This window comes from Sminthopsis crassicaudata, chromosome 1 (assembly GCF_048593235.1).
Source record: "Sminthopsis crassicaudata isolate SCR6 chromosome 1, ASM4859323v1, whole genome shotgun sequence".
Taxonomy (NCBI): domain Eukaryota; kingdom Metazoa; phylum Chordata; class Mammalia; order Dasyuromorphia; family Dasyuridae; genus Sminthopsis; species Sminthopsis crassicaudata.
The window spans coordinates 417,918,810-417,942,957 of NC_133617.1; the positions used below are offsets into that span (position 1 = coordinate 417,918,810).

The 24,148-nt window shown below is 36.3% G+C and overlaps 2 protein-coding genes across 5 annotated transcripts in view; one reads left to right on the forward strand and one right to left on the reverse strand.

The window, feature by feature from the left end:
• Positions 1–7,933, reverse strand: part of LOC141550036 (uncharacterized) — a 52,133-nt gene extending 44,200 nt beyond the window's left edge. The window contains exon 1 of one of the 2 annotated variants that reach the window (XM_074280225.1): positions 7,804–7,933. The gene's annotated coding sequence lies outside the window, so the exon portion shown is untranslated. Of the gene's footprint in view, positions 1–6,828; positions 7,070–7,803 lie in introns of those variants that run through there. The other variant, XM_074280224.1, reaches the window with a different exon arrangement.
• UBAP1 (ubiquitin associated protein 1) overlaps positions 1–24,148 on the forward strand; it is a 100,458-nt gene that overhangs the window by 17,590 nt on the left and 58,720 nt on the right. The gene's annotated exons all lie outside the window — the stretch shown is intronic.

Genomic DNA, 24,148 nt, shown 5'->3' on the forward strand with positions numbered 1-24,148 from the left:
ACATAGGGATAGGTCTGCCTTGTTAAATGACACATGTGATCTCTCAGCTCCTGATTGATTCTTGTAATCCCATGACATTCTGGAGTTGTCTCAAAGTTGATTCGCAGCTGAAGAAGGAGACATTGTCCCCTCAGTAGCGTATAAGAGTAAGTCAGTTAATGAACATTTATTAAGTATTGGTTAATGTATCAGGAACTGTGGTAAATGCTGGAGATATAAAAAGAGTCAAAAGACAGTCCCTGTTTGAAGGAAAACACTGAAGGAAAACACAGCAAGACTGTGTGAAGATCAATTGTGATAGAATTAGTTCTTCTCACCAATATAGTGATTCAAGACAATTTCAATAGACTAGATAGAAAATATGATCCTCATTCAGAAAAAGAACTATGGAGACTGAATGAGGAATCCTTTTTTTTGGTTGTTTTCTTGTGGTTTTTCCCTTTAGTTCTGATTTTTCTTTCTCAACATGACTCATATGAAAATACATTAAAAATTGAGTGTACAAGGATAATGGACATTAATTTACATGCTGTTTTGGGGAGAGGGGGGGAAGCAAAAGAGAGAGAGAGAGAGAGAGAGAGAGAGAGAGAGAGAGAGAGAGAGAGAGAGAGAGAGAAAATTAGAACTCAAAATCTTAGAAAAATGAATGTTTAAAACTATCTTTACTTGTAATTGGAAAAAAATATATACCATAAAAATAAAAAATTAAAAGACACACACATACAGACCGCAGTCTCTGAGTTTAAGGAGCTCACAATCTAACTGGAAGGACAATGTAAGAATTGTGGAAAAGTTTCACTCCTTTCTTTTAGTGGGATCATTGCTTCAGGGACACATATGAGTGAAAACTCCCACAGAGGATGATTTCTTTCCTTTTTTTTCACCAAGCAACTATGGTGGTTTGTAACAAGCACACATGATTTGGCAGTCAATATATGCTAACTTATCAGAGATGGCACCTCAAGTCCATGATTGCCTCTCATGATTTATGTTTCCTCAAGCACATATCATTGAAGAGTGATCCCAATGATAAGAGATGGGCTTTTCCAGATTTAGTGGCTGCCACATGAATTCAAGAGGTCTAGAGTTCCTGGTTTGGGGCTGTTAGATACAACTACAACCTTCTTGGAGTAGAAAATGATCATCAGCAGAATGCTAGAGCTGAAAGGGACAATAAATTTTAAGACATTTTCTGGCTGTCCAGAATATTGAGACTGTGAATTGCTTGGACAATATAGAACCAAGATGAATCTGAAATCTCTTTTCAACAGTCCAACTTATCCATTGGGAATATTTGCTGTCCAAGAGAATGAGTTAGAGGTATTAAGGTATTGTCTCATGTTTTTAATATTTGTTAATGTATACCCATAATGCTAGTATTTTAAGCATTTCCTTTATAGTAAGGGAAATAAATTGCTATCTTATATCTAATATTAGCTATTTTGTACATAAAGTACTTTTTAAGAAAAATCCTATTAATCACTTTTGGGGAAATCTTCGACATGAACCATATTTGATTTTTGTATAAGAGATTTCTCTGTAAGTTATACTCTGGAATAGGATCAATGTGCACAAGAGTGTGAGAAAAAGTCTCCCCCCACCTTGTTATAAATCTGGGACTAGAGTCAGGTTGGACATTCCACCAAGCTATGGCAAATGGAGGTCATCTAATACCCTTTGAGGTCAATAGAAAAACTTAAATTTGTTTTCTTCTCTGACACCACTGAAGTGTAAAAAAAAAAAAAAAAAGCAATTTCTTCTAGTAAAAATTATATCTCCTGGCACCCAACCTTTCACCTATTATTTCTGGTTTCTATTATGATATTCCCTTTCTCCCCATCTTGTCTTTCTTGTCTTTTCCTGACTGGCACAGGTATCTTTGGTGTCTATCTAAACTTACTGCTACACAAGAAAACTTAAGGGTATAAACTATATATATTTTTTTTTCTTTTTGGCAAAGCAGTTGGGGTTAAGCGACTTATCTAAGGTCACACAGCTAGTGAGTGTTGGGTCAGAGACCAAATTTGAACTCACATCATCCTGATCCCCAAGGCTAGTGCTATCCCAAGGCTGTCCACTAAACTATATAATTAAAAAAAATCTTTACAGCAAACATTTTTGTTAAAATTCTGACATCCAAAATCAATAAGGAATAGATGTAAATGTCTATCTAATGATCTTTTCTAGTTCTATGACCTATAATCATCAACTTCAATATATTCCAACAGAACTGATTATCTTTTCTCCAAACTTTCCCATTTCTATTGAGGGCATCATCCTTTCATATAGATTTACCATCTATATAATCTTGGGCAAGTCTTTTTACTTCTCTTCAGTTTCCTAATGTGTAAAATCAAGAGACTGGACAAGAGATTCTCTGAGGTCTCTTCCAGCTCTTGCTCTATGAACCAATGATAATCAATATACTCCTCCTTCCATTCTGGTGTGTTCCTCCTTCATCCTAGGATCCTATACTGGTCTCTAACCTTACAAAGCTACCCTAAAGATTTAGAATTTCCCTTCAAAAAAATAATAATAATCTTGGAGTTGCTTAATCATCTTTTTTTCCAACAGGCTGGAGCTATCCAAAATTCCCCCTCACTCTCACCCCTTTTAGAAGACTAATCCTTAAATTCTACAGGAATTTAGAATTACACAGGAATTCCCCTTTCTGCTTTCCAAAATGCTAGGTCTACAAATTTAGTATGGACCAGGAAATCTTGTGCCAATGAAGCTAGTCTAAGAGCTCAACATTGTCCAGGATATCCTTCTTCTTTTTTTTAGAAGAGGCTAGATTCAAAAGCTCAGCATTATCCAAGAAATCTCCTCTTCTTTGTGGAGGATAAGACAAGTGACTTTATCCTTTCCCAGAACTTTATGGGTGAGAATTCTGAAACTAACTTTCTTTGCCATTCTTCGGGTCAGAAGAGTGAGATCTTGTTTCAATTCAATTATAACATTTATTATAACATTTCTGGGACTTTCCAAAGTTGCTCTTAGGGTTTCCCCTTGGGTAGAGGAGAGCCAGGTGAGTAGATAGGCTTTTCCCTCGGCTGGAATTCAGGTTGATTCAATTCTGCTGTTATTTCTTTGATTGCCTAAATCTCTTAACTCCAAATTCCCAGCTCTTTTTCATAGATCCAGTATAAAGTATTGGTTCCCATCCATATAATAGTTTGAGCCAAGCAAAACAACATCCTTTTCTCAAAGAAAATCAGTTGATGAGTATGCAAGCCAAGAAAAAGTCCCTATTCCTCTCAAGAAGGCATCTTTGACAAGTATGATTGGGAGAAAAAAAATTTTTTAATCTGGATTTTTGGAAGATATTTATTGAAGGATTTTTATTTGTTTTTTAAGGTTCCTGTTTTGTATTCCCCGTTCTTTCTTTAAAAAAAAGTTCTCTCCAATTACATGTAAAAATATTCATTGTTTTGTTAAATTTTGAGTTTTTTAAAACAAAACAAAATTGTTTTAACATGTAATTGGGAGAAAATAAAATATATTAAATCATTTCACTCAGCATCAGTTCAAGTAGAATGACTTGTAAAAATTTTACTCAGTTCTCTACATATTTGCGAAATGAGGACTTTATTAGAAATAATTGCTGTGAAATTATTTTTTCCTGAGAGAATTTTTAACCAGTCATACAGAAGATGTCAATAAAAGAAAATAGATAACTTTGAATACACAAGATTAAGAAGCTTTTTTCAAAAACAAATTAATGAGCTAAGATATGAAAAGAGCCCACTGATTTAAAAAAAATTACCTATGATTAAAGTCTGATATTCAAGATATATAGGTAACTAACTTAAATATATGATGAAAGTCATTCCCAACAGATAAATAAACAAAGGATATTAAGTTTACAAAAGAATTATAAACTATCAGCAACTATGTATGAAATCAATCCAAATCACTAATAAGAAAACCAAAAATTAAAATAATTCTGAGTTTTCATCTCATACTCAGAAAATTGATACCAATTGACAAAAAGAGAAAAATGCTCTAAATCACTATTGACCAGAGAAATGCAAATTAAAATTACTCTGAGATACCACCTCACACTTAACAGAAGGGATGTGGTAAAATTGGGATACTGATGCTCTATTGTTAGAGTTGTGAACTGATCCATCCATTATAGAGAACAATTTGAAACTATGCCAAAGGGCAACCAAACTATGCATACACTTTGATCCAGGAATATTACTACTAGATCTATATTTCAAATACAAAAAAAAAAAAGGTAAGGGGGAGAATTTATTTTTACAAAGATATTTATAGCCGTTTTTGTGTGGTGGCTAAGGGGATGCCTATCAGTTGGAGAATGGCTAAATAAGCTGCAATACCTGATTGTAACTGATTATTATTGTGCTATAAGAAAAGATAAGCAGTATGATTCTAGAAAAACTTGAAAAGACTTACTTGAACTGATGCATAGTGAAGTGAACAGAACCAGGAGAACATTGTACAGAGAAACAAATATTGTTTGATGCAGAATTGTGAATAACTTAGCTATTTTCAGCAATTCAATGATCTAAGACAATTCCAAAGGGTTAATGATAAAGCATACTGTCTGCATCCAGAGAAAGAACACATATTATTTGAATACAGACTGGAACATGATATTTTCTCTCTCTTTTTTTTTTTTTATTTGAGTCTTCTTTATACTAAATAATTAATATAGAAATTGTTAGAATTCTTACAAGATGCTAAGTCACTGGAATTGATAGAGACAATAATTATCTAATTTAGCATGGTTCAGTATGATTGATCTGATCCTACAAGGAAATGTTATGGGCCAGAACTTGAAACAAGGTACTAAGTAGAATTGATGAGATAATGATTCTCTAATTGACATGTACTTAGTACTTACTATAATTTCACAAAATTCACACCTTTAAAAGAGCACATATAAGGAAGAGGTCTCAAGACCACTAAAGGACAAACCCACTCTCTAAGGCGGAGACAGATCCATTCCATTTTCCACTTTTGTGCTGGCTGGAGGCTCAAGTGAAGGAGATAAGATTTTGAAGAAAACAATAAAGGATCTGGACTTTAACTCCTGGCTGCATTTGGGGTGATTACACAGAACTGAAAGGAAGGCTGCCTCCAGAAGCCCCCCAAGAAACTTGCTCCCAGAGAAGATTATATTTTAAAGAGACCATTACAAGAAATGTTAAGTATAATTGCACATATATAACCTATAGTTATATACTTACTGTTGCTTACTGTCTCCAGAAAGGGAGAGGAGAGGGAGGAAAAAAATTTGTAACTTAAAACTTCACATAAAAATGTTGAACAAAATAATTTAAAAAAAAAAAAAAAAAAAAGAATGAGAATGTGTGAAGGAGCTATATTCAGCCTTTTCAGTGGAAAGTATTTTTCTAATAAAATCATAGAACCAAAGTAGCCAAATCTAAAAAGCCTTTTGTCATAGTGTGAAATGGAATAATAAATAAATCTGACCCTTTTGGACTAAAAAAGAAAAAAAGAAAGAGTTCCCAAGGCTTGTAGTCAGGATAGACCTGGGCATAAGTCCCGCCTCAAACCCTTGACTATATTTCTTGTTGGGTGGCTGGGGGCGGGGATGGGTCTGCTTCAACATGGCCCTGAAATTACACTAAATTTCAAGGCACTATTTGAATCAATATCTATTTAAAATTCCTATATTGAAGCTTCCCTCCTCCTTCCAGTGTATTTTCTTGCATATCTAATCAGATTTCAAACATGAGATCATCAGTTAAAAGGCATTTATTTAACTTTAAAAAAAAAAAAAAAAAAAAAGAATGGCAAGAGAAATAACAAGCAAAGCTGCATCTATCCCCACCCCACTTCAAATCTCCCCTACACACAGTGACACACTCTCCCTCAGATTCCCACCATGCTAATAGTAGAGGGAACAATTGCAGCCTGAATAGCTCAGACTAGTAAAGTGGTGATGCAGCTGGAATACCTCTCTGCCTCCAGAGCTGTTACTTGCCACCTTTCCACTGAACTACTATTCCCTTTGCTGCTTCTCTGATGAATTGCCATTGGGCTGCATCTCCACTGGACTGCTAATTCAATCTGCTCCCTCTCTAATGAATTGCTGTTTGACTATTTCTCTGCTGGATTGCTTTCACCATCTGTTCCTTTTCCATTGAATTGCAGCTGATAGGCAGCTTCTTTACTACAGGGAATATTTATCTGAAGCTCTTTCTGTTGAGCTATCCCATAACCCCACAGTGATTTTTGCATTTCTGTGAGTCTGACTAACCCCTATATCCAATCTGAAAAGCAAAAATCCTTCAAATCAAAGCTATCTTTTTGTTGTTGTTTTTGTTACCTTGATTCCCCCTTAATTGGAACTTCCCAAGTCATCTTTACATTTGGTTTGGGATGAGTTAATTTCTTTTGACTACAAATCATGTACCTGAGAGTTAGTAGTAGGATCATGAAGATTTTCTTTGCCATACTGGAGGAACAGGGGGTAACTAGAGAATTTTGCCCTGCTTTCCTGCCATCTACAAATTCCTATCCTTATATTCATATCCTTACCTTAATAAATAGCATGTCTTCACTTGGTGGTTGTGAAAATTTCAATAAGAAACTATACATAAAGTTGTTTCCTAAATACTAAAGTATTGAATTAATGGCAACTATCTAGGCTTTTTAAAAAGCTATCACAAGTAGTGATTGGATAATCCTATTAAAAGAGTAATTTCAGTAACCAGTGCTTTAAATATCATAGATTATATACAATAAGAAAATGTTTGTTCTGACTGAGAGTGGCTTTTGATCTTTAGTGGACAATACACAACTATGGAGTTCAGCAGGAGACAGACATACCTGAGTTCCCTTGTTGGGGGCAACTGTAGATGAGCCACAAGGGAGAGCAAAGCCAGCTAACAGCTTCTGAAAGTACTTGGGAACCGAAGAAGGAGTTATACCACTGGAGTCACAATTCCAGTGGCAAAGGGTAATGAGCCATTAACAGAGAACAGCCCTCTAAAGATCCTCTCCAGGGGAACTGTTGAACCTGCCTCTGTGGGGATTGGAAATGATTAGAATTTACATAGAACTTTGGTGTAGAATTGTTCATTTGGGGATGGTTCTTTTGAATTTACAAGGATTCTATTTTGTTTCCAAGAATTTCAATGCCTACAGTTGTATACTGCATTCTTACAAGGGAAATGAAAATTATTCATTAAGAGATGTGAGGAAGTGATTTTCAGCACATTAGGACGTAAAGGCTAGAATCCAGAGAAATAAAAGAAAAACCTTCCAAATTACAATGGAGCTCTTCCTCTAAGAGTTTTTGACACAAAGGTTATATATATATGAATTCTATTTGGACGTCCTAACAGAGATTTAAGGCATTCAATCTAATAACTCTCACATAATCGGGTACAAAAAAAATTTTTGAGGCAGAATTTGGTGATTTGCTCAGCGTCACATGGCTAATAAGAATCTGTGGCCTGAACTGAACATAAGTCCTCCTGTTTCCAGGGGAGATGCTCTATCCATCTCACCACTTAGATGCCTGAATCACATAAATTTTAAAATACTAATCAGAACTTTACTCCTAATGAGCTGAAGTCATTCCCCCATTAGCCCACAGTCCTTTCACCATTAATTCAGTTAGTTGCTAATTTTGGATGATCTTCTTGCCAATCTACCCAACTTCTCATCTTCAGTACTGGTTTAAGTTATCATCATGAGATTTCTGAGGAAGTGTGGTCTATTAGAAATAACACTGGAATTGAAGCCAATTGAGAATGGACTTAGTTCCAATTCTATCAATTATTAGATATGTGAACTTACCAAATCCCTTCTTTTCTCTCTGAACTTCACACTGTCCTCATATGTAGAAATACGAAGTTGAACCATGTGCCCCTAAAGTTTCTTTCAACTCTCATATTCAGGACTCAGGATTTGTCTCTCTTCGGAATCATTGATTCTACTAGATTCTAATACACACTATCTACTGACTGTAATGTAAAAGCCACTGAATCATGTCATTTAAAGTAAACATTTGTAGTTATCATTTTTTTCAGTCCTATCTGACTCTCCAAAACCTGATTTGGTATTTTCTTGGCGAGGATACTAAAATAGTTTGCTATTTCATTTTCCAACTCACTTTAGGGTTAAAAACTTGCCTGGGGTCACACAGCTAATAAGTGTCTAATGTAAGATTTGAACTCATAGCCTCCTGACTAGGGGATGCTTGACAGCTGTATCTGTTGAATCATCTAGCTGCCCCTCTTCATGGAGCCATGTTGCCATAGAATGGCAGGGGGCAGAAGCAGAAGAGCATCAAGAACTCCTGGATGCAGCTCCTTGGGGAAAGGAAAGGGATTTATAGCCTTAAGTTCCTGGACCCAGCTTCCTAGGGAGATGAGAGGCATCATGGTCTATTGGAAAGATTTGTATTGTCCACTAAAGACCAAAAGCCACTCTCAGTCAGAACAAACATTTTCTTATTGTATGGACTAGAGTCTATCCTTCTTTAAAAATTATAGATAACTAATCAGCTTAAGTTTAGCTACAGGTATTAGATGCCTATCCGCAGTTATCTTTGTTGTCTTAACAAATTGTCAATAGATATTAGATTTGTTAGATCTAATAAACCCACACTCTATATCCAGAAATATATGATCATCAAATTGACGGGGGAACTCTTCTGGTTAACCCTCCTTATACTTTCCCCCTCTGAAAATTTACTGCCCCAGCAAATCAAACCAGAATGTCTGGTACATTAATCCATATCTCCAATTCTATAGAGATCTATAGGGACCTGGGATGGCTCTAGTGGTGTTTTTTTAATTGCCTTATCCATTATCTTGTGTGAAGTTCTAGAAGTATCCTTGAAATATAGTTCAGATCCTTGATTTCTGGGTGGGTATAAAGCATATACCGACGGGACCTGGGATGGCTCTAGTGGTGTTTTTTTAATTGCCTTATCCATTATCTTGTGTGAAGTTCTAGAAGTATCCTTGAAATATAGTTCAGATCCTTGATTTCTGGGTGGGTATAAAGCATATACCGACCCCCACCCCCACCCCAAACACAAATTTGACAAGAAAACAAGTTTTTTTCAATTTTCTTCTAAGCTTACACATTGGTGATTGTTGTGTTCAGTTCTAATTCCTCCAAAATTTTAAATAAAAGGCAAAATAAAATAATCTTACCAATTGCAAAAGTGCTATTGTGAGCTATTGATTAGCTATTGATCAAGATTTTAGAGTTGCAGGAAGAACTCCCTATTACAGGTTTACATAGATCTTGATAATATACCAGTTGGAATTGTGACCAAGAAATACAAGTGGGAAAAAAAATCACATATTTAATTTTTCCTGCCTAGTTCAGCATAGAAAGACAGAGAGGTCTGAGGATACTAGAGATGGGTCTAAGACTGGTGTAGGACATTTCGGCACAGTGAGAGGCTGTGTATGGTAAGGCAACGCAACATCTCAGGTCTAGGATACAAGGGCCTCATCTTGGATAGGATATAGAAAAAGGTGCAAAGTGGCAACTGGGTTTCTCTTTACTCACTTCAGGAACCAGATCCTGGCTGGCTGAGAAGGAGGAGTCTTGTGCTTAGAGGAGGTATCCCAAGGTAAAGAGAAGTTGCCAGCTCTAAACTGTGTCCCTAGTAAAGAAGCAAGTTCAGTTGAGTGTCTCAGATTCTATGAGCAGAGCAGAATCTCAATTCCAGCTTCCCTCCTTGTCTGAATCCTTCAGTGGAATAACCAGGGTAGGAAGTCTAAACCAAAGGGGAGCTTGCAGTTCTATCATTCTGAACCAAGAGAGCTTTCCAGTTGGCTGATAGTGTTTGAGTCTTATAATAACTTTTTATTTTTCAAAATACAAGTAAAGATAATTTTTAACATTCACCCTTGCAAAACTTCATGTTCCAAATTTTTCTCCCTCCCTTCCTCCCTCCTTCTCTCCCCCTTTCCCTAGACAGCAAGTAATCATAGTTCTAATATACATATTTCTACATTTATACGGCTACATCACAAAAATCAGATCAAAAGAGAAAGAAAAAAAAAACAAACAAAAAAGGTGAAAATACTATGTTGTGATTCACATTCACATTCAGTCCCCACAAGTATATTGATCATTTCTTATAGAACAGTTTTCCATTACATTCATATAGCATAATTAATTCAGCCATTTCCCAAATGATGAGCACCTCCTTAGTTTCTAGTTCCTTGCCACTACAAAAAGAGCTGCTACAAACATTTTTGCACATATGGGTCCTTATTTCTTTTTTATGATCTCTTTGGAATACAGACCCATTAAAGACACACTGCTGGATCAAAGGGTATGCAAAGTTTGATAGCTCTTTGGGCATAGTTTCAAATTATTCTCCAGAAGGGTTAGATCAGTTCACAACTCTACCAAGAATGTAGCAGTGTCCCAGTTTTCCCATATCTCCTCTAAAATTTATCATTATCTTTTCCTATCATCTTAGCCAATCCGAGAGATGTGAAGGGGTATCTCAGAGTTGTCTTAATATGTATTTCTCTAATCAATAGTGATTTAGAGCATTTTTAATATGACTAGAAATGACTTTAATTTCTTCATCTGAAAAATTATCTATTCATACCCTTTGACCATTTTGCAATTGTAGAATGGCTTATATTCTTATAAATTTGAGTCATTTCTCTCTACATTTTAGAAATGTACCTTCTAATCTTGGCTGCACTGGTTTTGTTCAAAAAATTTTTAATTTAATATAATCAAAATTATCCATTTTGTATTTCATCAATTCTCTAGTTCTTCTTTGATCATAACACCTTAGACAGTGACAATAATATTACAAAATCAAACTATGAAAGACTTAGGAACTCTGATCAGTGTAATGATGAATTCCAGAAAACATTCTGATATAGATCCCTAATAGTTAGGTGGGCCACCGGAAGGGGATATTAACAGGAGAGTGCCTGAATTACTAGGGATCAAGTTACTCTTTGGATTATCTATTCCTTAAGTGGGCCCTTTTATTATCCTTAAGTGGGTTTGTGTTGCAGTAGGCCATCTTGATTTTTTTGTCAATTCTTTGCATTGACAAATAATGACCCCCAGAGTTACTAAATCCAACCAGAACACCAATTATAGATGACAATCCCTAAGGTTATTTTTCTTCCACCAAAAAATTCATTGGTACCCTACTTCTTTGCTAATTCCTTTTAGGAACGAACTTAACTAAGTATCATAATAGCTAATTCATTAGGAACTTGATTTGCTTACTAAAAGTCACAATAGCAACTTCATTAGGAACTCCCCATCTTATGGCAGCAAATTCTATAGGAATTTTGCCTGCCTTAAAGAAGCTTTCTAGTTGTTATGGCTAGTTCATTAAGCCATTCTTATGGCCTTTTATGACATCTCCTGATTGTGGTATCTTTATCTTTGTTAATTGTGAGTTCCTCTAGGGAACATACCGTGTATTTTTTCCCTTATTAATCATTAAACCCCCTTTTGGAACTTGGCCACTGCCAATAGCATAATAAAATTGTTGCCTCTTGATTTGGAGATGGTCCAAACCTATAAATTCTTTTGAGACACCTTGTAATACCAGCCTGAACCCCAATATATTTTGGGGTTCCCTCACACTCTCACACCCCATCAATTCTATTCACTCCTAATAGAGAGGTAAAAGACAGAATAGAGATTAAAACTTTTTTGTGACATGGTAATTAAAGGATTTCTTTTGCTCTAATATTTTCACTCTACATATTAATAACAAGAGTTTTGTTTTTCTATTTCAATTTGAAGAGAAGGAAAGAAGATAGATTTTTGCTGGTCAAATACCACAATTTTTAAAAATGAAAATAAATCGAGACCCAAAGAGTTTAAATTACTTGTCCAATTTCATACATATAGTTAATGGATACTACATCTAAATCTAAGAATGTACATCTGACTTGTTTTAGAGTGACATAAATTAATGCATATGATCATGGTTCTTTGAATCAATTAATCAATACTACCCCACTCAATGTAACCAACTGCACTTAAAAGTACCTCTATTGAGTCAATTAATCAGAAGTATGAACTAAATATGAGCAAGACCTACTGAATTAATCACTCTAGTCTAATGCCTAATGATTAGGCTTGAGAAATCTTTAAAAACTATTGGATAAAGAAAAGTAATATATGGGAGAAGTATTTGGATTGGCTGAGGAAACATAGTCACTACGTTGTAAAGAAGGTTATCTCCAATTGTCCTGATCTATATCTGGTCACTAGAGCCAGAGGAGTCTGAAGATGAGGTAGATGACCTTGCACAGACCTCCCTCACTTAAATCCAATTCACTTGGATGTCACCTGATGTCATGGTCCATCTTAGAGAAAGAAGGGCAAACAACAAAGACAAACAGCTTTGAAAGGCTTAAAAACTCTGCTCAATGCAATGACCTACAAAAATTTCAATGGATTGATGTTGAACTGTGGCTTCCCACTTCCTGTTGGAGTACACTAAAGGTGTTGGGGTGCTGGGGTTTGGTGCCATCTCTGAAAGAATTCAGGATCTGACTCTTTCCAAATTAAGGATGGACATTTATTTGGACAGTTACTTGGGGTAAGGGGTAACATGCTAAAGGCCTCCTCCTTAATGGAAAGGGGCACTCCAGTAGAGTAAGTTGAGGGATTATTATAGAGAAGAGAGAGTTAAAAAAACGAGGAAATTTGGGCAAAACAGGGAAATTGGGCAATCTCAGACATTTTTGGACAACCTCTTGGGAAAAATCCATGTGATTAGATATATTTCAGATAGGATATACATGGAAAAATCCTTTTGTTCTAGAGAGAGTGTTACTGCATAGCAGCTAGATATGTAAGGTCCTTTTGTAGAGTCTGTGGCAATAGCTAACATCTATCACTTCATGACAGACAAGTGATGATTCAAGACACATGTTAACACCTTTTCCAGAGTTTGGTCTAAGACAAACAGAGTTAAGTTTTACCTATGGGTTTATTCCTCCTAATAAGACTGACATGTATACATGAAAGCACAATTAAAACTGAGCTCAGGGTGGACTTGCACAGCAGGGATTATAAAGGCAAAAATCACAGGTTGGGGGTGGGGTAAGCACCCAAAGGTCTTATCAGGTTATCTTTGGTCAGGGCTGTTTTTCAAGAAGCATATCATGATCATATCAAATTTGGTCACTGGAATGCGGATCTGACATGAGCCAGTCTGAGTCGGTTTTGTAGCATAGCAGGGGGAGTTCCAGGTTCAGCAAGCAAATTCAGCAAGGAATTTCTATTATTCCCAGTTTAAGGAATGCATTTTATCTCCTGCTTCTGATTTCCAAGTCATCTGGTCTATTCTGGATAATAGGAAAGCTTGAACAAATAAGTGTAGTTAGTAGAAATCATTAACTGCTTCACTTTCATACATAAGACACATTTTTCAACATGGATTATGTGAGCATTTTCTTTGCTTAACTATGTATATTGGTTACAAGGTTTTTGTTTTCCTGGAAATAATTGAGGAGTAAAGAAATATTTATTAATTTGCAAATTTTAAAAATGAGGAAAAATATGTAAGCTAATAATACCTTTGTATTTAATTCTTATGGACCATGTGACTATAACTCATGGGAACTAGGGATTTTTTTCACAATCTCCTCATTTGTCTTGCCTTTTAATTCCTTTTATACTCATTTTTGAATTATACTTTTCAAGTGTGTAAATTATTCTCCTTTATTGAGAAAACAGAAGCAAAATAGGCACTGAGTAATTTTACTTTCTCTTTATTAATATCATCTCATCCCCTCCAAACAAGGAGACCTCTCTCTTGTTTTCCTTTTTGTCCCCAAAGTTAAAAAACAAAACAAAACAATAACAACAAAAGATGCCCTTCTGGCTTTTAAAAACATTTTACATAATATTCTGCTCATTCAAGGTTTTAGCCTTTCTGACCCTAGTCAGATAGGACCTACTACTCTTCAGTACTTCCCAGCTGTATGACCCTGGGTAAGTCACTTTACCCTGTTTACACTGTTACTTCATGTAAAAAGAGCCCAAGAAGGAAATGACAAACTACTCCAATATTTTTGCCAAGAAAATTTCAAATGGGGTCATGAAGTCAGACACAACCGAAAAAAAACCCCAACACAACTAAAGAACACCATTTTTGGTTTCTATTTGCACTTTAATTTCCTCTTTTGTTCTTGGACTTTTAGAAGCTGAGCTCATCTGTTTGCTTTCCCAACAACTGTTACAATCTCTGGAACTCCTCATCCTTTCTTCTTGATCAGGATAATTATAATTTTATTATTGGTAGTTTCATTTGAATTTTTATCCAACTTTATCTTAGAGTCATTGATCATAGAAGTAGAGACTTAAAGTTAGGAGGGTCATTAGACTTGATTTGTGAAAACACCCAGAGCAATGAAGGCACTTGATCAAGGTCATAAGATAATAAATAATAGCTGGCATTTTAAGCCAGGTCTTTTGGCTCAAAATTAAATCGTGGAATCATAGTTACCTTTTTCCAATTTAAAAAATTTTATTTCCTTTTTTTTTTTTTTTCTTTTTTTCAGTTCCAGGGCATTATACTTTTGTGCATTGAGAGGCTGAGATTATCCCAAAGATAAGTCTGGAAAATCTAAGTTTCCAATCAAGATTGAAGTATTAACAATGAAAAAGCCAGATGAGTTCCAGTTTCTCATCATTCTAGGCAGTCTTGAAAATCTGAGAGACTGACCTGATTATGATTCTCATTTTAACAATTCCTGAGAATAAGCTAGTTGAGGGTTCATATCAGTTTCCTCTGCTTTCTGAAAGATGAAATTATGTAAAATAGAAATGTCTAAAATTTTCTATTTTTGTCAGAAAGAGTACTCTAGCAGGCATTCTAATAATTGACATCCTCCCTCACAACTTTGCCCTGCTTCTCTAGAAGTTATATGAATTGTTGCTAATGCCTAATTCATTTCTTCCATCTAGATTTTTAGAGATGGGGGCAGCTAGGTGGAGCAGTGGATAGAGCACCAGCTTTGAATTCAGGAGGACCCGAGTTCAAATCTGGTCTCAAACACTTAACACTTCCTAGCTGTGTGACTCTGGGCAAGTCACTTAACCCCAGCCTCAGGAAAAATAAATAAATAAATAAAGATTAGATTTTTAGAGATGAGGAAATAGAGGTTTAAAGAGTTAAAGTGAATTAAGTTGTATGGTATATTGGAAAGAGCATTGGATTTAGAAGCAGAATACTTGGATTTGAGAACCAGCTTTGCCCTTTATTTGTCATATGATCTGAGCAATTTATTTAACATATTTGAGGCCATTCCTCCTTCTTGCCCCTCCCCCAAGGTTTTAGTTATTATTTTTTGTTATTCTGAACTTTACAGATCTCAGCAAAGCTGGTATTTTCCATATACAAAGGATTATAGATATTAAAATCTGTAGATTAAAAACATGAATCTCTGTTGTAAATAGTTTTTTTCTTTTTAAGGCATAAATTCAGCACTTTAGTTGCTAAGCTATATTGATTATAGGTTTCTCCCTCTGAACTTCTTTCTGTTTTCTTCTATGCTTTAAACAAAGTTTTCTTGATTCTCTTTTGTTCCTTTTTTATTTTTTTAAAGGGGGGAGCATGTTTATCAGTTAGTTCCATTCTCCTCCCTCCTTTCTGCACACCTAAAAAGCCCTCCATTGTAACAAATGAACAAAACCAAGAAAAAATCTCCATATTGGCCAGATATTATCTTTCTTTCAGTTTGTACCTTAATGACATTGGATCATTGATCTAGTGCTGGAAGGCACTTTATTTTTTTAGTTAAAAAAAATAGAAAAGAAAAATAAAACAAAACAGAATATTGTCATGTGCCCAGCAGAACATCAGGGAGGATTCAAAATATCTAGCAATAAATTACCAGTTCAAGAAAGATTTTATAATAGTAGAAGAAATTATATTCATGAGTGTTCATCTTTTCTTTGCTTTCTTGTAGATTTTTTGGTTTTTTGCTGTGCAGTTTTTTTTACTTTATTCTCTTTTTTCCCTTTCATCCCTCCTATCTCCCCCAAGCGGGCACAGATATATTTATAAATACATCTATAGATATACCCATACACATATGCGCGCACACACACACACACACACACACACACACACACATATATATGATGTAAACTGAGATCTTTTAAGAGGAAATGATGGGGGGTGAATCCTGAAACTGTTCAAACTTTCCTCTGAAAGAGGTCCTCTCTCAGGGAAGTCAGTTAAATGGTCTCACTCAGTTGGAGATCTTGGCCAGGGACATGATCACACCCTCTATTGAGTTGAAGATTATTCTGGACCTACTCCCAGTAGCTCAGACTCCCAAGATAGGTGATGTCTCTTCTCTCTATCACTACTCCCCTCCTGGTAGTTCCTGAGTCTGAGACAGGCACAGCAACAACCCCTGAGGGGTATCTACCAGAAGAGGTAGAGGCAGCCATGTCATCCCCAAACTTTTGGGTCAGATCCTAGATTCTCTGTTTCTCCTCTGTAGTACAACAGAAGGAGGTAATGATATTAACATCTCCATAGGAAAGATCAAATTGGAGGGCAATGGCTTTAAACCCATCAATATACTTGGTGAGGTCCTCAGAATACCAGCCCAGTCTTGCATTAATTTGGGAAACTGACATTGAGAAGGGCACCTATACTCTGAGTGTCCCTCCCTGAGAGTCTGATACTTCCCTCAGGTGACAGAGGTTAAAAGGGGTGGCAGGATCAGGGTCCTGAGTAGAAGATGTGGCTGAATCAGGCTCCTGAGGAGGAGAAAGGGGTTCCCATTCCCTGAAGGAAAGAGACTGAGGCATAAGGGTTGGGCAACCTCAGAATCTGGTTCAGGAGGCTAGAGGGATCAAGTATTGTGAGACCCAAGGTCCTGTTTTTGATAAGGGGATGATTTTGGAAGGGATTTGCAGGCCTTCTGATAAAAACTGCAATGGGGAGCAGAAGAAAGATCTTGTGCCCCCACAGAGTGAAAAGGAGGTCTAGAAGGTCATTATCTACTTTCAGTTCCCCTGCAGTAAATCTTACCAGCAGCATTCTGCAATGCTGTTTTAATTTAGGATTTTGAGATAAGGCCATAAAGGCTTGGACATAGGGAACTTCAGTTCACTTGCCTTGCCTTCAGCAAAACAAATCAAGCTGCTGGATAGTGCTAGTTAATTGTGCCATTAATGAGCTATTTTTCCTGGTTCTCCAAGATATATCAAGTATTACAAAAGTAAATGAGTTTTGTTTGTTTGTTTGTTTTGAGATCTTTCAAACTGAATTTGTCTCTGTTATTTAAGAAACAGCCTAAAGGGAGAATCTTTAGGAACAGAGGAAGTAAGCTGTGCCATTCTGCCAAAATCCCAGATTTTTTAATTCTATAGCTCCTCATTCTCTTAGGCGTCCCTAGAGAGAGAGAAATATGACAAAAACTTTCTTGATTAAGGGGATATTTTGTCAAGGCTCAGGAATTCCAGTGTAGGCGTCCCTAGACAGAGAATTCTGCTGAGCATAGAGCTCCAGACGATCTTAACTTTCCTAAGGGGGGGGGGGGGGCAGCTAGGTGGCGCAGTGGATAGAGCACCAGCCCTGAAGTCAGGAGGACCCAAGTTCAAATTTGGTCTCAGACACTTAACACTTCCTAGCTGTGTGATCCTGGGCAAGTCACTTAACCCCAGCCTCAGGAAAAAAAAAAAAAAAAAAAGAAAGAAAGAAAGAAAAAAAAACTTTCCTAGGAGTTTGGGTTGTCCTAGCTATAAAATAGAACTTCAGCACAAAGGGACTTAACCTCAGTCAAGCTCTCAGGGATCCCCATACCAGACCACTAAATGATGAGGTGCAAGAATTGGGGTGGGAGATCCCCTCTGGTTGGAGGCGCAGGTCTTATATGAAAGAAAATCTGTATGGCAAAAAGAGATTTACTGGCAATGAGAAGACAGCTTGCTAGGAAGACAGATTTATTAGTGGGCAAGGAATATAACAAAGATGGATTACAGTGAGAAGAAGATATTTTCAACAGTGGGCAAGGTCCTATTTAGGACTTCTGTGAAGATTTGGGGTTCTGAATTGTCTTTTATTAACTGTCTGAGGCTTGGGGCTTCAATTCAATTCAAAATTGAATTAGATTACTTAACTTGGAGTTTGAGTCAATGTCAACAATTCCCCAGGCCAAGATGTCCAACTGAAAAGAGATTACCTATCTTGGGAGTTTGAGCTACTGGGAGTGGTTCCAGACTAATCTTCAACTCAATAGAGGTATGACCACATCCCTGGCCAAGATCTCCAACTAAGTGAGACCATTTAACTGGCTTCCCTGAGGGGGAGGACCTTTTTCAGAGGAGAGTTTGGACAGTTTCAGGGTTCATTTCCTTCCAAAAGATCTCAATTTACATCATATATATGTATCCACACACATCCACAGACCCATTGACATATACATATATCTACATACAAATATACAGAGCAACATGCATACATCTTTACATACATATATGTATATATACTATGTAATAATATTTATATCGTAATTAAATCTTTAAGTTTGACTTTGTCTAAGATCATGATTACTAGTCATCCTTTTTTTTTCTAATAAATTCTGCTTCTGATACTTGTAGTGTTTGTGTATATCTCATTCTTTTCTATTCCTGATAACTTTTCTGCTTTAACTCTGCTCCCTAACTTACCTTGCTATTATTTAACCTCCCCACACCCATGGATCCCTCCTTTGTCTCCTTCCCCACCCTTTGCTTTCTCTTTCTGTCCATTCTTTCCCTCTTATTTCTTTTAATAGATTTTGGAGAGTGCTGTGCCCTTCATGGTATGTATGTAATGTTGCCTCTTTAACTCCTTCCTGATGTGAGTAGGTTTTCAGAACTACAAGCTTCTATACCCCTCTAATATCTCTGTGTCTCTTCTTCCTGTGTACTTCATTTCTATAATAATTACTATTTTTACATTTTCCTAAGCAATTTTGCTTTTTGGAGTCAGATCATACTCATTTCTGCCCTAGTCTTTCTGTTGAGTTAGCCAGTGGCTGATGTTAATCTTAAATGTATGATATACATTCCCATGTAAAAACCATAAACAATTTATCCATGCTAAATTCCTTGAAATTGATCTATGATATTGGGTATTTGTAAAATTGTATTGAATCCGGGTTTGGTTAAAAATCCTGAAAATCTGCAAGTTCATTGGATGTGCTTTTTTTTTTTTTTCCCTTCAATATTATGAATAATCCTGGGGTGAGAAGGGAGGTCCCTCTAGCTTCACTTCAGCTCTCCCTTCTGAACTAGAATACCAACCAAAACTCTACTTTCCTACAAATGTCTATCCCATTGCCTCATCCATTGTGTTGGCTCATTTCTCCCCACTTCCTTGCCAGGGCCAAATCTCTGCAGCATGGCTGGGCCTGGTGTTTCTAATAAGCTGAGGTTCCCTCACTCAGAGTTGATCATCACATAATCTTCTTGTTGCTGTGTACAATGTCCTCTTGGTTCTATTCACTTTACTTAGCATCACTTCATGAAATAGCCAGTTTTTAAGCATCAATCAAAGTTCTCTAACTCCAGCATCTTCACTGGCAGTTTCCCATTACTCTCCCTCCTCAACCAGACCTACTGACTTCCATGTCAGAAAGACTCATCTTGCTGAGTTCAAATCTGTCCTCAGATACTTATTAGCTTTGTGATCCTGGGCAAGACATTTAACCCTATTTGGTTAATTTTCCAGCATCTTTGTTAAGAAAACCCAAATGGAGTCATTAAGAATCTAATAAGACTGAACAAAAATTTATCCTGTATATATTATATCTTTATATATTTTTGTTTGCTTGTCTACTGCATTAGATTATGAGCTCCTTTTTGTATCTCAACACTTAGCATAGTGCTTAGCATAGTATAAGTACTTAAATGTTGATTGATTGTCAGGGGGAAAACCAGTTCCTGAATTCTGCTCACTTCAGATTGGTTTACAGGCCATGTCTCTGAAATCACCAGGAAACTGGACTCAGCTCCTGCATTTCAGTTTCCTTGGCATTTTGGAAATCTTGCTGGTCTTTTCAGACTATGCTCTTCTACCTTTTGAAGAAATCTGTTCCATGTCTTTTTCCTTGAAGGTTTTGCTTACTTTTTTGACCATTGACCATTACCATCTGATCCACTGTAGGTTTTTTTACTTTGCCCCAGTCCCCAGGGTTTTTGATACCCTAGAATATCTGCCCTAGTTTTGATAGATACTTCATGTTTCACATTACAATAGTTAAAAGGAGGACCTTACTTCACTCAAATTGTCATACAGATACATTTTAAAAATTAAATCTTTGGCCTAAATAATTTATTTTTTCAGGATTTTAATTTTGTGTTATTCTAAACTTGGTGAACATAAACGAACATGCAAATTTCCAACTATAAAGAGAATTGCAAATGAGACCATGAATCTCTATTACATATAGTTTGGTGTTATTTTCATATATATATATATATATATATATATATATATATATATATATATATATATATATATATTTGTGTGTGTGTCTATATATATAATAGATTCAAAACTTGTCTATTTCTCTGTCTCCCTCTGAATTTCCTTTTGTTTCATGTATTTTTCAAAAATTTCATTGTTTCATTGTTTCAAATATTTCATTCAAATATGTTCATTATTCTCTCTCTCTCTGTCTTCCTTCCTCCTTCTCTCTGTTTCTGTCTTTGTCTGTCTCTGTCTCTCAGCCCTACTCTTATATCATTAATTCTTCCCTTTCTCCACCAATAAAAGACTTCACTTATAACAAATGAGTATAGTTATCCAAAATGAATCTACCCATTGATCATGTCTAAAAATGTACATCAAAGCATAGTCTTCAATTCTAGTTCATCACTTCTGTGAAGAGAAGAGAAACACACTTCAATCTCAGGCCTCTGGAGTTGTGGGCCATGGCACAGATCAGAGTTCTTAGGACTTTAAAGAGTTGTTTCCCTTGTTGTAAATCATTGTGTAAATTATTCTCCTATTTCTATTTATTTTGCTCAACATTATATATGTTCATATATCTCTGAATTCTTTTTTTGTTCAGTCATTTTTCAATCATATGAACCTTTGTGTCCCATTTGGAGTTTTCTTGACAAAGATGGTGGAAAGGTTTGCCTTTTCCTTCTCCAAGAGAGATATACAAACTGGTGTAATAACCTATGCATACCAACTTGATTATGTGCGCCCAAAACACTTTTAGATAACTTTAATAGAAATCTTGAACAAGGAAAAGATCATAAAACATAAAAAATATAATTTGGGTTAACAAGGAATTAAATAACAATCCCATTCTTTTCTCCTTGTGACTACTGAGGTCACCACCAACCCTAGATGTCACCCTGGGCTCCTTGTATTTTCTTATACCTTTTCCCCACCATATCCATTAACATCATCCCTTCTCTCTTCTGATACTGTCACCACCCTAGTAATATAAATTGTGTCCCCTTTAGCCTTTGAGGGGAGCCCTGAAACTGTGTCCCCTTTAATCTATGAGAGAAGGGTGATTCGGGGTCTCAAGCTCTCCCCTGGGAGGGGCACACTCTTCTGTCCATAAGGGAAACACCCAAAGTAATCTCATTCAATTGGAGATCTTGGCCAGGGACATAATCACCACATTCTATTGAACTGAAGATTAGTCCCTGGAACCACTCTCAGTGGCTTCAAAGTCCCAATTAAGTGATCTCATTCAATTGGAGATCTCATAGTCAATAGTCCTCTATTGAGTGGCTCATACTGCTCTCCAGTGCCCTGACCAAGGTCTACTGGATATAATCAAAGGTTGGTCAAACCTATCTTGGCAGATCCTAATAGGATCTTGCCCACTGCTGAAGATATTTTCTTCTCAATGAAACCCACCTTTGCTATATTCCTTGCCCACAAAGAAATCTGTCTTCTTTGCAAGCTGGCTTCTTAGTGTGAATAAACCCTATTCTCTACCACAAACTTCATGCCTGGATTCAGTGGATTTCCGAATTCTTTGGCAAAGCCTGCCACAGCCAAAGGGATCCCATTGTTGTTAGGGGATCTCTTTCTCTCTATTCTCGAACCTCATCATTTGCACCTGTGTGATGTAATGACTTCTCTAAATCATTCCATGTCCCAATGCTGTGCATTTTCATTGAATGTCTTCCACATCTGGAATATTCTCCCTCCTGGTCTCTAACCCCTGATTTCCTTACCTTCTTTCAAACTTCTGGTAAACTCCTATCTTTTATAAGAACCCCTTCGTAAGCATTCTTAATACTAGTGCCTTTCTTTTAAAATTAACATCAATTTATCCTGTATTTTGTTTGTAAATAATTGTTTACCTACCATCTCCCTCATTAGACTGTGAATTTTTGCCTTTTTTTGGTATCCCCAGAGTATAACATATTTTCTGGCATTTAGAACATACTTAATAATTACTTGTTGGCATGAAACAGCTAGAACTGTATTGTTTATTAGGCACTACTCATTCCAAAGGAATCAAGTCTATGCACTATGTTCAACTAGTGTCATGGCAGCTTCTGGTGCTACTTACATTGGTTGCCACTGAATCCTCCTTGCCTCTTCTTATAGGACACTGCAAAGAGAATTTTCCAAAATGGAAACTGATTCTCTAGATAAGGTTTATCCATCTGATCTTTTAAGTTTATGTTTGCTTAGTCATAGACTTAGGCACTGACATAACGGAAATATGTTGTGTCTTTGTGTTCCTGGAAAAGCAGGTTGGGTGGGGAGAACTGACAGAGAGTAAGAGGTGAGTGGAAGGGAAGCCTATTGTTCTCTACTAAACTCTGGATGGCCAAAAAGATTGGTGAAGGTGTAAGAAATGAGTTTAACTGCTCAGGTTGTTTGGGGTAGTGGCTAAAACTGAAATCTGGACATTGGAACAGGCTGTTGTCTAAGAACACCCTCCCCAAACCTTTTCTCCACAAGCAATAAAGTACATCTGATATAAGAGGCGATACAGTCATATTCTAAGTGTATGCCCAGAGTCAGAGATGGATTAAGGTCATTCTTAAAATTGTAGTACTTTTTTTTTTTTTTTTTTAATTTCCCTTGAGTATTCTTGACACAACTTGTTTTCTTGTTGCTGGGTTCTGAGTCATTTATGGCAGAGAATATATGACTTATACTTATAACCCTAAAGTCTGTTATTGCTCACTTTTCCCACTGTCTTATCTTATTGCAAATGTTGTTATACAGATCTAAATAATCAGCAATTTCAAGTATCTAGGGAGATTTGTGAGAAATAACTCCATTGCATTTGGGAGGGGTGAAGTTTTTGGGTGAGTTTTTTTTCCCCCTGAAGTTTTACAACTGTAGATGTGGGTGTCTTATTGAATAGGAATCCAAAAGGAATCAATACTTGTCCTTTTTTTTTTTATTTTTATTTTTTTTATTTTTAATACCTGAATGGCAAACCTCTCCCCTAATACCTCACTGGTTGAATACCAGAAGTCACAATTTATAAGGAGTGCTGTAATCCTCTCATGTGAATATGGATCTCCTCTCCTGATTACATTACTTCTCCCTTAGCTGGTACCTTATTTGGAAGTTCAATTGTTTGGGATTCTTTATTGGCTGAGTACCATCCTATTTGAAGAGTCTATTTCCCCTTCAAGAGTCTTAGGTCTTATGTCTGAGAAGATATGTGACTTTCTCAACCTCTAGTTTCCCATCTTTCTAACTGGAGACAGGAAGTATTGCTTCATCATCTATTGATCAGTATAAAACTTGACTATTGTAAAAAAAAAAAAAAAAAAAAAAAAAGTCTTAGTGCTTTTCCATCTGACCCCCCCCCCTCTGCCGCCCAATACCCTCTTCCCCACCATCATGTGTAAATGCTTCTCTAATTCTTATTTTAATTCTCCACCCTGATAACATTCTTTTATTTCCTTGTTCTCTGCCTTGGGTTTCAATTTTATTTTTCTGGTTAAAATTTCAATTCCCTGTATTTCTCTAATTCAGTTTTCCTAATTGTAGAAACTAAACCCTCATCCAATTCCTAGAGACCCATATTTTCAAATGGACTAGGGAACAAAGACTTGGGACACATAGATCTAGAATATTCCATGTCTTTAAGGAAATTGGAATTCCATTTTTGTGGGGAAAGATGGCTATGCTTAAGTAACTATTTCCTCATTCTTC